At 33.8% G+C, this 12682-nt stretch overlaps 1 long non-coding RNA gene across 1 annotated transcript in view; it reads right to left on the reverse strand.

Annotated features, from left to right (window-relative positions):
• The window catches only part of LOC106878677 (uncharacterized), a 12881-nt gene extending 4192 nt beyond the window's left edge, over positions 1–8689 (reverse strand). The window contains exons 1-2 of the long non-coding RNA XR_001410532.3: positions 8320–8689; positions 7450–7690 (exon numbers count right to left, since the gene is read on the reverse strand). This is a non-coding gene — a long non-coding RNA (uncharacterized LOC106878677). The remainder of the gene's footprint in view (positions 1–7449; positions 7691–8319) is intronic.
• Between the last annotated feature and the right edge of the window lie 3993 nt (positions 8690–12682).

Consider the following 12682-nt stretch of genomic DNA (forward strand, 5'->3'; position numbering starts at 1 on the left):
TGTGTATTCCTTTTGCCATCATCAATGGATATGACAGACAGGTTGTTTAGCCACTACATTCTTCTACTGCCTTGAGATGAAAATAGCTGTCAAAGAGAAGAAATATCTCGGGAACATTGGCCCCATCCCCACCCCCACCCAACCTTCTTGTTCTCACAGTACACCACTCATTGTTCTGAAAATCTATTAACCACAAATTTCTTATTGCCGTCACCAGAGAACAAAACAGATAGCTGTGGAGGTCATAAAGGTGCTCGTGGTGCAAAAGCTGAAGGAACTCGGAGAGGAGTATCCCTTATGGGCGGGAGGCACCGACATGACATACGCTTTATGCTTGAGTGAGGCGTGGGTAATGTGGGGTACGGGGTCAGAAGCAATACTGAATTTGAAGATGTTGACGACGCGGACTACGGGTAAGAGGTAGGAAAGCCGCGTCATTGTAAGATGGTAAGAGTTTTGAAACCGCCTTCTGTTTATTCTAAAAAGAACATTGTTTTCGGGAAACCAGGCTGTCGGCGGGCGCCGCTCGTTTCCCTCATTCATATTTCTATATTCATTTCATCCCATTAATGTAATTGTCCAGGTCGCAGTTACTCTATGTCATGCCCTTGTGGCAAATTGTATGAAATAAAGTAGCTTGCTTACCAACCACATGGTTCCGGGTTCACCTTAGGTAAGTGTCTTCCACTATAGCCTGGGACTGATGAAAGCCTTATAAGGGGTATTCGTAGATGGAAACAGAAAGAAGCCCGTCGTATATATATATGTATATATATATATATATATATATATATATATATATATATATATATATATATATATATATATATATATATATATATATGTATATATATATATATATATATACACACACACACACAGACATGTATGTATATATGTGTCTGTGCTTGTCCCTTCACAATCTCTTGACAACCGATATTGAAGATAGATAAATAGACAGGCAGACAGATAGGTAGATAGTGAGATGGATAGATAGAAAGACAGACAGACAGATAGATAGATAGATAGATAGATAGATAGATAGAAGGACAGACAGCTAGATAGACAGACAGACACTCAGACAGATAAATAGACAGTTAGACAGTTTTCGTGAAGAATTACCTAGCAGTTTCTTGTTTCCTTCCAAAATAAATTTGCCAGACATAAACACACACATATAACTAGAGAGAGGGGGGAGGGAGAGAGATAGAGTGCGTGGGTGTGCGAGCGGGCGTGTATGCATGTACGCGTGAGTGTGCGCGTGTGTGTGTGTACATTGTGTTTGGGTGTGTCTGTGTCCTGCGTATTGTGTGCATCTATACAGCCATAAAATTCTCTAGTACAATATATTCAATTTCTGTTTCACTTTATGATTATTTGCTGTCTTTATTCATGAGATATAAATACATACATACATACATACATACATATATATATGTATATATATATATATATATATATATATATATATATATATATATACGATATACACATACTCGCGTATACACGCGCACGCACGTACACACACACACACACACACACACACACACACACACTGTCAACAGTTGTCTGCTGTTCAGTAGTGAGCTGCGGTCGAGACGATCGTTTGGAAACATGAATTACAGAGCAAACAAAAGACAAACGTATATTACTTCCGGCAGATTATGAATAGGTCACGTGACAGCCGACGTCCGTTTTCTTTTGTTATTGTTGTTTTTTTTTTCCAATTTAATACACACACACTCGTACACATAAATACTCGGTGACACACTCAGAGACATATATATACTATAGCGAGCTGACGAGATGATCAAAGTGACTCCATCTACAAGATATAAATATCTGAGTAGAAACAACTTCACACGTCATCCCGCCAGAGTAGTTGGCATAACCACGGCCTTTGGTTATTGTTGTTTTTGCTTAGTTCCAGGTCAAATTGATCCGACAATGTTCTGATCAAACTCTCTCTTTTTCTTTTACGGTATGAATTCATATGAATAGCTAATCTAAATCATGTTTTTCATCGCTTATTTATGTGCAATTTGGCAAGTAATTCTAGCAGTGAAGTAGGTCATATGCCACGGAAACATCCCTGTTCGTTGCTTCGATTAATACCAGTCGAATAGTGGGGTCTTTTAAATTGACTTCGATCTACGCCAGTGCTTCCCAACATTTTTACAGTCGTTCCCAACCCTTTTATTTAAATAAGTTTTTTCCACAGACTCCTTTTGATATACTAAACCTTATATATATATATATATATATATATATATATATATATATATATATATATATATATATATATATATATATATATATATATATATAATTGTTGAAGAGGACAACAAACTTTAAGGCAAGGCAAACATCCCAAGTCATATACATTATTAATTATTATTGAAAAAATATTCAAAATCTTACAGGTGTTTGTGGGATATCCTATAGTATGGATATTCTGTCATCGGAATATTTATAATATCAGGACTTTAACCCACCTGATATATAAATTGTTTATATTATTTGATCAAAACAATGCAAGTTATAAAAGTAGTAATTGTGGATGGTTTTTACCTGGGATTTCAATATTTCAAGGTTAGGAATCATTGCAAAAAAGGCGTTGTTAGCAGGCTAAATATTATAGCAAAAACTATTATAATAATTACATTGATCAATACATTGTAAATGAAAATGGATGGAAAGAAACTGTGCAGATGACAAGCATCCATACATTGATAAGGACTACATGTTTTCATAAACACATGTCGACACTCGCATGCACCATGCATGTGTGAGTGTCTGTCAGCGTGCGGTGGGAAACCTGCGTAAAATTACACAGCAATGTTCACATCCGATTGTGTCCTGTTCCCTTCCGCTGATGAACACATCACATTTAATATTCTATAAGAATGTTATAAATCAGACGAACGCATCCTAGCTCATAATCATTGAGTAAAATCCTCGGTGATGATGCTCCAGTATGGTAGCACTGCAGGGACATAGACTAGCAGCAGAATAAACGGATTTAGCAAATCACAAGTTGGATATGGTACATAATGTAGCTCAATTTATTGTTTCTACATTTTTTCAGTTTATATAAAGTCAGATTCGATGTGTACAGCTTGTACATACTTTCACAGCGTATAATACTGCAATTTAGTTAAAGATGGCTTAACAGAACCACATTTTGCTTCTTAACCATTCTTTATTTCAATCCCCCACTTTCTCTCTCTCTCTCTCTCTCTCTCTCTCTCTCTCTCTCTCTCTCTATCTCTCTCTCTATCTCTCTCTCTCTCTCTCTCTCTCTCTCTCACACACACACACACACACATACACATATTCCAGTTTCCTCTTTTCGCTTTCCATTTAGTTGTTTTGACATTTCAGCTCAAAGGAATCATTACAAGTCATTTCTTTCCTTCTCGTTATAATATTAGAATCTTCCACCCTCCACCCGCCACCACATCATAAGTGGCCTCTCTATCCTCGCTCGCCCCCTCTCACACTCTTGCTGACCATATGTATGAACTGCTCCTCTCATTACATCCTCATCTCACTCTCTCCTTGGCTCTTCCTCTGTCTTACTTAACGACCTCAGACACTAACGCATTCATCCCAACTTATTACATATGATATTCAACGAATAACAACCAAGGAATACTCTTTCCTATTATTCTTTGTTTTCTCTTCTGTCCAATATGTTAGCCATGCTATGACACATCCATTTCAGGTAGGATACATCATGTAATTCGATAGTTTATTACATACGTGTGCGTTTGTGTGTCTATGTGCGTGCGCGTGTGTTTGTATGAGTGTGTTTGTGCGTTTGTGTGTATGTCTGTGTGTGGCTGTGTGTGCCTGTGGAATTTCCACGCTACCATAGGTTTCATACTTAACGTCACAATTATCAAGCTTTCCACATAAAAATACCTGAAATCCATTTCTGTTTTGAAACATGACTATGAGAGGGCACAAGCAACTTAAAGGGGTTTCAAATGGTGTTTGTGGTATGGAGTAAGGTATAAGGGGGTAAACTCATATAGGGACGTCTTTAGTTCTTATTTGCCTTGAGTTGGACTTAATTCTTAGAAAGTAGTGAGATTATATATACATGCACACACAAACACACATAGATTCATGTATGTTTGAATGTATGCATGTTTTTAATCATTCGAGTTCTTATACATATATTGGAAAAAAAAACGTTTTAACTGAGGAAAGTTCACGTAATGGATTCATGTATTACGCAAACTGAAACGTACGTATTAAATGACTTCAAAATATCACTATTTAGTTTGACTCCATCTCTACAACTTGTGTGTGTGTGTGCATATGTGTGCGGCTCCGACTATTATTATTATTATTATTAGTAGTAGTAGTAGTAGTAGTAGTAGTAGTAGTAGTAGTAGTAGTAGTAGTAGTAGTAGTAGTGGTGGTGGTGGTGGTGGTAGTGGTGGTGGTGGTGGTGGTGGTGGTGGTGGTGGTGGTGGAGTGGTAGTAGTAGTAGTAGTAGTAGTAGTAGTAGTAATAGTGGTGGTGGTGGTGGTGGTGGTGGTGGTAGTAGTAGTAGTAGTCCGAAATAGCGGATGTAAGGAGAGGAGCAGTCAAAACAGTGAACAAAAGTGTGTGAGTGAGCGAAAGAGATAGCATAGAGGCAGCTGAAGAGATAAGGGTGGTGGATTTCTGGTACATGCACAACAGTCTGTGATTAGCTGAGGAAGTCTGATTTAAACCTGCTTCGAAGCCTGTTTTGGGACAACACTGAAGCATTCCACGGTGTTTAGATTACAGGGTTTTCTTTTTTGTTCCTCATCAAAGCACTTGTTAGTAATGCTAAGAAATTTATTCTCTTTCTGGGTGTAATAACCATTAGGTTAATCTAATTTCATTTATTTTTACGTATGACTAAGATCATTACATAATCAATATATTGATAAATTAGAGTGTTCATACAGCCAGATTACGTTTTATAAAATTCGTTACAAAATTCATTGTCAAGAAGACATGAAATATTATAATCACCCAGTTGGTCTCATTGTCTTATTTTCCATTAGCGCTAAAATAGACCTAGAACAGACACTTAGTTATTGAGATTTATTTCATTAGACTTGCTTACAGTCTAATGAAACAAATAATTCTCGGTCTCTGGGAAGAACAGTAGTAAAGCCCTTAAGGTAGTATCAAAGACTGCGGAGAGATGTTCCAGCAGAATCTGGTCTAGGAGAAACATAAACGACTGCCATGCAAAAAGAGAATAAAATGAAAGAGCGATATGGTGTTTTTGGTGATGAGGTGAAGCAAACGAGTCTGAAAGTAGGTTGAGTATAATAGAGGTTGTAAAAATACAAACAGTTTCGAGAAGGCGGTTGGACGAACAACACGGATTCTCTGTGAATTTTACATTATACGTTGACCATCAATGTTGAATTCAAAGAGCATCCACTCAGATAATATTCTTGTCCCTTAGAAAACAGAATAACAAATAATTTTTGGATATCATTTAACAATTGTTGTTTCATTTAATATATTGAATCATGGTTTCCATTGATTGACTGACTGATTGGTTACAGAACTTACGTGAAGATCGATTCTCAAAGTCTCAGGACGCAAAATGCATGACTTCGGTTATTGAGTACTTCTGATATTGTTATCTGGGAGCTGCACCACCGAACGAAACTAACTTAAAATTGGAGCCAACAAGAGATCTTCAATCTTTATTTTTTTTTTTTTTTTCTGCAAGGTTTAGCAATTTCATCTCCTTCAAAAGCCTTAAATAATTAAGAAATTCTTGATTCATAAGGTATTAACCAAATCAAAATACAGGGCTGGAATGTTTTTGGCCATAAGTCTATAATATCAAGCTGAATTGTGTCTTAGCAACTACATTTTTACAACTACGTTGACTGTACCATTACGTGTTCATTATATTATCCATAAGAACCGGGTAATGGTGGTGTGGTGGTGGTGGTGGTGGTTTTGGTGGCGGCGGTGATGTAACTAGAACTGTGAACGTTTTGGCTGATAGGTGTCACCCTTATGAGACATAAAGCTGCAACAATCTTTCAGCTATTAAATGTTCTATTAACCTTTATATTCTACTATTGATCTCGCTATCAATATCTAATGACGTTGCTGCCTTCTATTTTGCTATTCTAATATACTGACAGTCGTAACTAATGGTTTTGTTATCTTACTGTCTTCTGTAATTGATCTTTTTCTTACTAATTATTGAACCAATTTTACTATCTATAATGATGTTGCTATATCTGTTGCCATCTCTATACTTGTGCCATAAATATTCATGTGTCTACCATCACAAGGGGTGGATGGTATTGCTGGCCTAAAGGTTACAAGTAATCTTTTTAGTTTACAAAACAAGACGGACTCGTTGTTGAAGTTATTTCCCTTTAATTACTTCTCTAATGGATTTGATAAAGGCAGGAACATTACAAAGGGTCCTCACTAACTTAATGTTACTTATTGTTCACGCATTTACCTCAGAACATAGATCTGAAACCCTTTTAAATAATTTCAAGTAAAAGCGTAGGAGTGGCTGTGTGGTAAGTAGCTTGCTTACCAACCACATGGTTCCGGATTCAGTCCCACTGCGTGGCAGCTTGGGCAAGTGTCTTCTACTATAGCCTTGGACCGACCAAAGCCCTGTGAGTGGATTTGGTAGACGGAAACTGAAAGAAGCCCGTCGTGTATATGTATGTATACATATATATATACATGTGTGTGTGTGTGTGTGTTAGTATGTCTGTGCTTGTCCCCCAACATCGCTTGACAACCGATACTGGTGTGTTTACGTCCCCGTAACTTAGCGGTTCGGCAAAAAGAGACCGATAGAATAAGTACTAGACTTATAAAAGAATAAGTCCTGGGGTCGATTTCTTCGACTAAAGGTGGTGCTCCAGCATGGCCGCAGTCAAATGACTGAAACAAGTAAAAGAGTAAAAGAGTAAATAGTCAGCACCAAATATTAAAAAATTAATATTCATCCAATGGTTATGTCACTATTTCATTGACTCTCTTGACACATCGGTACATCGACATTATTTAGTGCCTTTATTGCATATCTTTTGTTTTGTTTTGTTTTTTTGTCGCTGCTTTTTTTTCTTTTTTACTTTGTGTTGTCACCCTGCATTGTTATTGTAATGAAAGCATTGTCCATTGTTTGCATTCCGCTGTCTGGTGCCCAGAGTTTAAAACGTCCTTTGTACAAATTTTAGTGATACACTTTATCTGTGATCTGAGTTAAAGCAGTCACCTAGTCCTTAGCTCTTTCTGCTGGCCCTGTAGATTGTCCTGTGCACAACCCTCCATCGTATCTTGGTCATATAAAAAAAAAATACTGACTAAACAAATATCAGTCAATACCTATGTCCTTATGTAGTACTTTGATAATGTTGCTAATAAGACATTGATATAGTGAACAATATCAATACTGACCTGGCAGAATCCTTAGCACGCCGAACAAAATGCTTAGCTGCATTTGGTCCGGTTTTACGTTCGAGTTCCAATTCCGCGAGGCTGACTTTTCCTTCCGTCCTTTCGGTGGATGTAATTGACCAAAATTTGAAATCAATATTAACCCATTAGTATTTAGACAGGACATATCTGGGTTTTTCCAACCCAAATATTCTTCTTGTTTTATGCTCAAACCAGCCGGATCTGGCTTCTCACATCTACCCTAAAATACCATTCCAAAATAATAAATTTAAAACAATGGTGAATGAACAAGCATTGCATTTCATAGAAGAATCTGAATGCTAAAGAGTTAATGCCGATTTCCAAAAGAGACACCCAGCCTCAAATTCTAGGAACGAGTACAATCGATTATGATCGATCACAGTTAGTAGCAAGTATATATACATATATATATATATATATATATATATATATATATATATATATATATATATATATATATATATATATATATATATATATATTATCGGCCATATTTTGTCGAACGTTGTAACAGTTTTATCAATTCATTATTGTCTGTTAATATTTTGATATTGGTGTTCTATTCACTTCGCTGAAGATCATTTATTGAAATTTAAAAAACTGTTTTGATCCTATATTTCATTTTCAGTTCCGCCATCATCACATCGAAAAAGCATTTGAAAACATATTTGTATCAATATTTGTTGTCGACGAGTTTGGAGAGTTAGAAAATATAATTTAAATGTTTATGTTTTTCTTGTGTGTGTTTGGTTTCATTTTCAATTTCTAACACTCAATTATTCTTCAGAATTACTGTGCATAGGTAAAAGAAAAAAAAGAAAAAAGAAAAAAAAGATCACTAATCCTTACCTTTTAAACTGAGTCTATGCGTGCACATATCTATGATTATACAGGAAAATATTTGTATAAAATTTTCATTCTCCTAAATTAAATATCATCTTCAAAGTAAATGAATAATTTATCTATACTTGCTTGTATCTGAGGAAAGTATATTTTACTTAGCTATTTCTCGAGTAATTTTGGTGATAAAACACAATTGAAGGTTCATCAAAAAGGCCAGTGGAGATCGACGATGTCGAAAAGAACGAAAATCAAATAACGTCATAATGAGGACCATGTTGACATTAATTTTCTTCCATTTTTTTTTCTTTTGGCTTCTTTGAACGATGACAGTAACTACTAAAGAATGACGTTATGTCATATCTATAAGCAACAACTACACGTGAATACATATACATAAATACATGTTCATTTAGATGTAGCTTACTTGACTCCCTTTATTTTTTATTTTTTTATTTTTTTATTATTTATTTTTTATATTTTATTTTTTATTTTATTTATTTCTATTTTTTATTTTTTAGTTTATTTTATTTTAAGTTTTATTTTTATTTTAAGTTTATTCTTACTTTTTTACATGAATATCTGTGTATGTCTTTTTATGGTATTGTATTGTTCGTAACCACCAACTTAACACTACACACTGAATCGTCGCAAGGTATGGAAGGTTTTCGAAGGACCGGAGAGATTATGTCCGGGCGGAGAATTATACCAGATATAGTACTATACAAAATACCGAAAGGATCTTCACCTCTTACATCACACATTTCTTCTTACTTCAACGTCGAGATGGTATAAGTTCCTGGGAGAGAGATAATTTTGCGGCTGAAGATAGCTTTACATTGTAGATTATACACATATTATATTATGTTATATTATATTATGTTATATTATATTATTCACATGTAGAGCTTGAAACACGTGTACCGCGGAATCCTTTGTAGTTTTGTTGTTATTTTTTTCTTTTGGATTTACAATTTATATATATATATATATATATATATATATATATATATAATGTGAATGTATTTGTCGACAATACGAATGTGGTATATGTTTCTATGTCTAGGTGCGTGCTTGCGTATTAAGACGCTGAGTGTTTTTGCAATGTGCAGTGTATTTACATATATGAATGTTTGCATATGCATCGTATGTATATATATCATGTGCACATTATGTGCATTATAATGTCATAATGTATGAGAGATGAAACAAAAGAAATATGCCTACAATCACACATACATAGATATACGTATAATATATATATATATATATATGCATATATATAAATACATATATATATGTGTGTGTGTGTGTATCTATCTCTCTGTATATATATATATATATATATATATATATATATATATATATGTCAGGATGAGAGTGGGCGTAAAAGAGAAAATATAGGAAGGACGAGCGTGTGGACTAAAGCTGTTTGTTTATATGTGTATATATTGAGAAGACATGAAAGATGGACACATGGGAAAGCACTAAGGGATTTAATATATTGCACTGTTAAAATTTTATTACTATTTTCTCGTATTTTTGATTCTCGTAGTCGTCACTGCTTCTTTACCTCTGTCCGTCCCTCATTCATTCTCTCTCACGATCTCTCCCGCTTCTTGCAGTCTCATTACACGTACACACATTCAAACAGAAACACACATATATACATATATATAAATATATATATATATATATATATATATATATATATATATATATATATATATATATATATATATATATATATATATATACATACATACACAAACACACACATATATTTATGTATGTGTATATGTATTTATATTCTTGTATGTCTTTGAATGTGCCTGCTACAAAATCCGCTCGAGTAAATATGAACTATATAAAACGGCTACATATTAAAATGTGTAAAATGAATATGTTCAAGAAATCTTTCTTCCATCAATTAATCTCTTGGGTTTCTTTATTACTACAGATCTTCAAAACTTTCGTTCAGAAATTAGATTCTAGAAATATTTGCTCAATTTCCGCTTGTATGATTGGTGTCGACAATAAATTTTCTTGCCAAACGGACGGTGGACTGTCTCAGACCATAAATCTATCAGTGCTAGTGAGAAGGCACATGGCTGGAATTCTAACAGAGCAAAGGAAAATCGATGTTAATGTCAGAAACAAATCAGTGGTGGTTTCCTGTTCAAAATACGCCGTCGACAAATCTATGATTTGTAAACGATTCTGTATTAGTGCTGATGACAAAGATATCTATAAAGAGAATATTACTATATACGGTATATACACACACGAACGCACACAGACGCACACGCACACGCACACACTCACACACACACCTAGAGACGCATACACGCAAGCTATGCTCGCAGATACAACACACTCATGTATATATAGAGGTATATATGTATGTGCGCGTGCGTGTATATATATATATATATATATATATATATATATATATAAACGTATATACATGTACACGAATATATCTACACAAATATATAAAGATATATATATATAATATGAATGTAAGCGTATGTGTATGTGTGTGTGTGTGTGTAAATGTATATATTCTTACAAATATATGTGTAGCAATATATATGTACAAATATTTACAAAACTATAAGCATTTAGTACGTGTATTTATATATACATACATACATATATATATATATATATATATATATATATATATATATATATATATATATATATATATATATATATATATATATATATATACATATGTACACACACACAGGCAGACATAGACATGCATACATGTACACAAACACATACATATATATAGATATATATATACACACATACATATATGCATACGTACATACGTACATACGTACATACATACATACAACATGCATAGGACATTTGCTCTCCAGTCTCTCAATGATGATTGGCGAGGTATTTTAAGAGAGTAATTCGCGCCTTGGAGTCAGATTACATGTAAAAAGAGAAACCTACAGATTTATTTGATGCAGTCTATTATTTATTTATGGGCTGTGGAATTTAGCTTAATAGCACACACTCAAACACGTTTTAAACACACTGTCCACACAAACACATACACGTATTTTTATTGTATAGATATACGTGTGTGTGTGTATATATATAAATAATTATATCTATATATATATATATATATATATAAATATATATAAATACATATATATATATATATATATATATATATATATATATATATATATATATATATATATATATATATAGCCGACAGACGAACGAGAGTGGGATAGTCCGATTAGCGACTCACACAAACTCAGCTTTGAACATATGATATCGTATTTCTCTCTAGTCAACAGAATTGACTGCTTATATTTTTGTTTCATTGTAATTCATATCAATGTGAACCAATAGTTTCACGCATTACGTTCATATACGTGTATGTGTTTGTGTGGAGTGTATGTGTCTGTGCATGTGTGTGTGTGTGTGTGTGTGTGTGTGTGTGTGTCTGTGTGTGTGTGTGTGTGTGTGTGTGTGTGTTTTGTGCAATTTTGTGATGCAGTCAGAAAAAATAAAACTCAAAACATGAATATATATATACATATATATGTATGTATATATATATATATATATATATATATATATATATATATATATATATATATATATATATATATATATATATATATATATATATATGTACATATATATATATATGTATCATAGTTTTCAGAAGTAACAGAGAGACTCAAGGACCGATAAGTGTTACCGCACGGAAATTTCGGCCCTTGAGTCACTCTTTTGCTTCTGCTACATATTAATAAAATATTATTAAGTTGGGATGGACGATAATACTTATGTAATATTTTAATTTTGTGCAACCATTATTGCCTTCGATATAGGTCTTTCGTTAGGTTCAACAATCGTTTCTCTCAGTGTGAGAATGCATATGTGCAATTTTCATCAGTTTACAGACAAAATTAAACCAATAGATGCAGTGAGAGACAAAATACAGTTATAATGAAAATACAATATATACAAAAATAAAGAAATAGGGGGAAAGAGGGAGGTCAGGTTGGCTATAAATTACAATTCATTCTTCGTGGTCAGATTATGAGGAAGAAAGTGATAGACAGAATAAAAGCTTTCTTCCTTATACCCTGACCACGAAGACAGAATTGTAATTTATAGTCAACCTGACACCTCCCCCTTTTCGCTATTTTTTAATTCTTATATGTTGTATTTTTATTATAATATTTTCACTTTGGTTTTAATCTTGTCTGTAAACCGATGAAAATTACACACTGATTTGGGTATTCATCCTCACAGTGAGTGAAACGACATGGATGTAACGAAGGACTTACTTAAACAATCACCTGAGGAGGAGAATTTTACA

The sequence above is a fragment of the Octopus bimaculoides genome, chromosome 8 (genome assembly GCF_046866305.1).
Source record: "Octopus bimaculoides isolate indiv1 chromosome 8, ASM4686630v1, whole genome shotgun sequence".
Classification (NCBI taxonomy): Eukaryota; Metazoa; Mollusca; class Cephalopoda; order Octopoda; family Octopodidae; genus Octopus; species Octopus bimaculoides.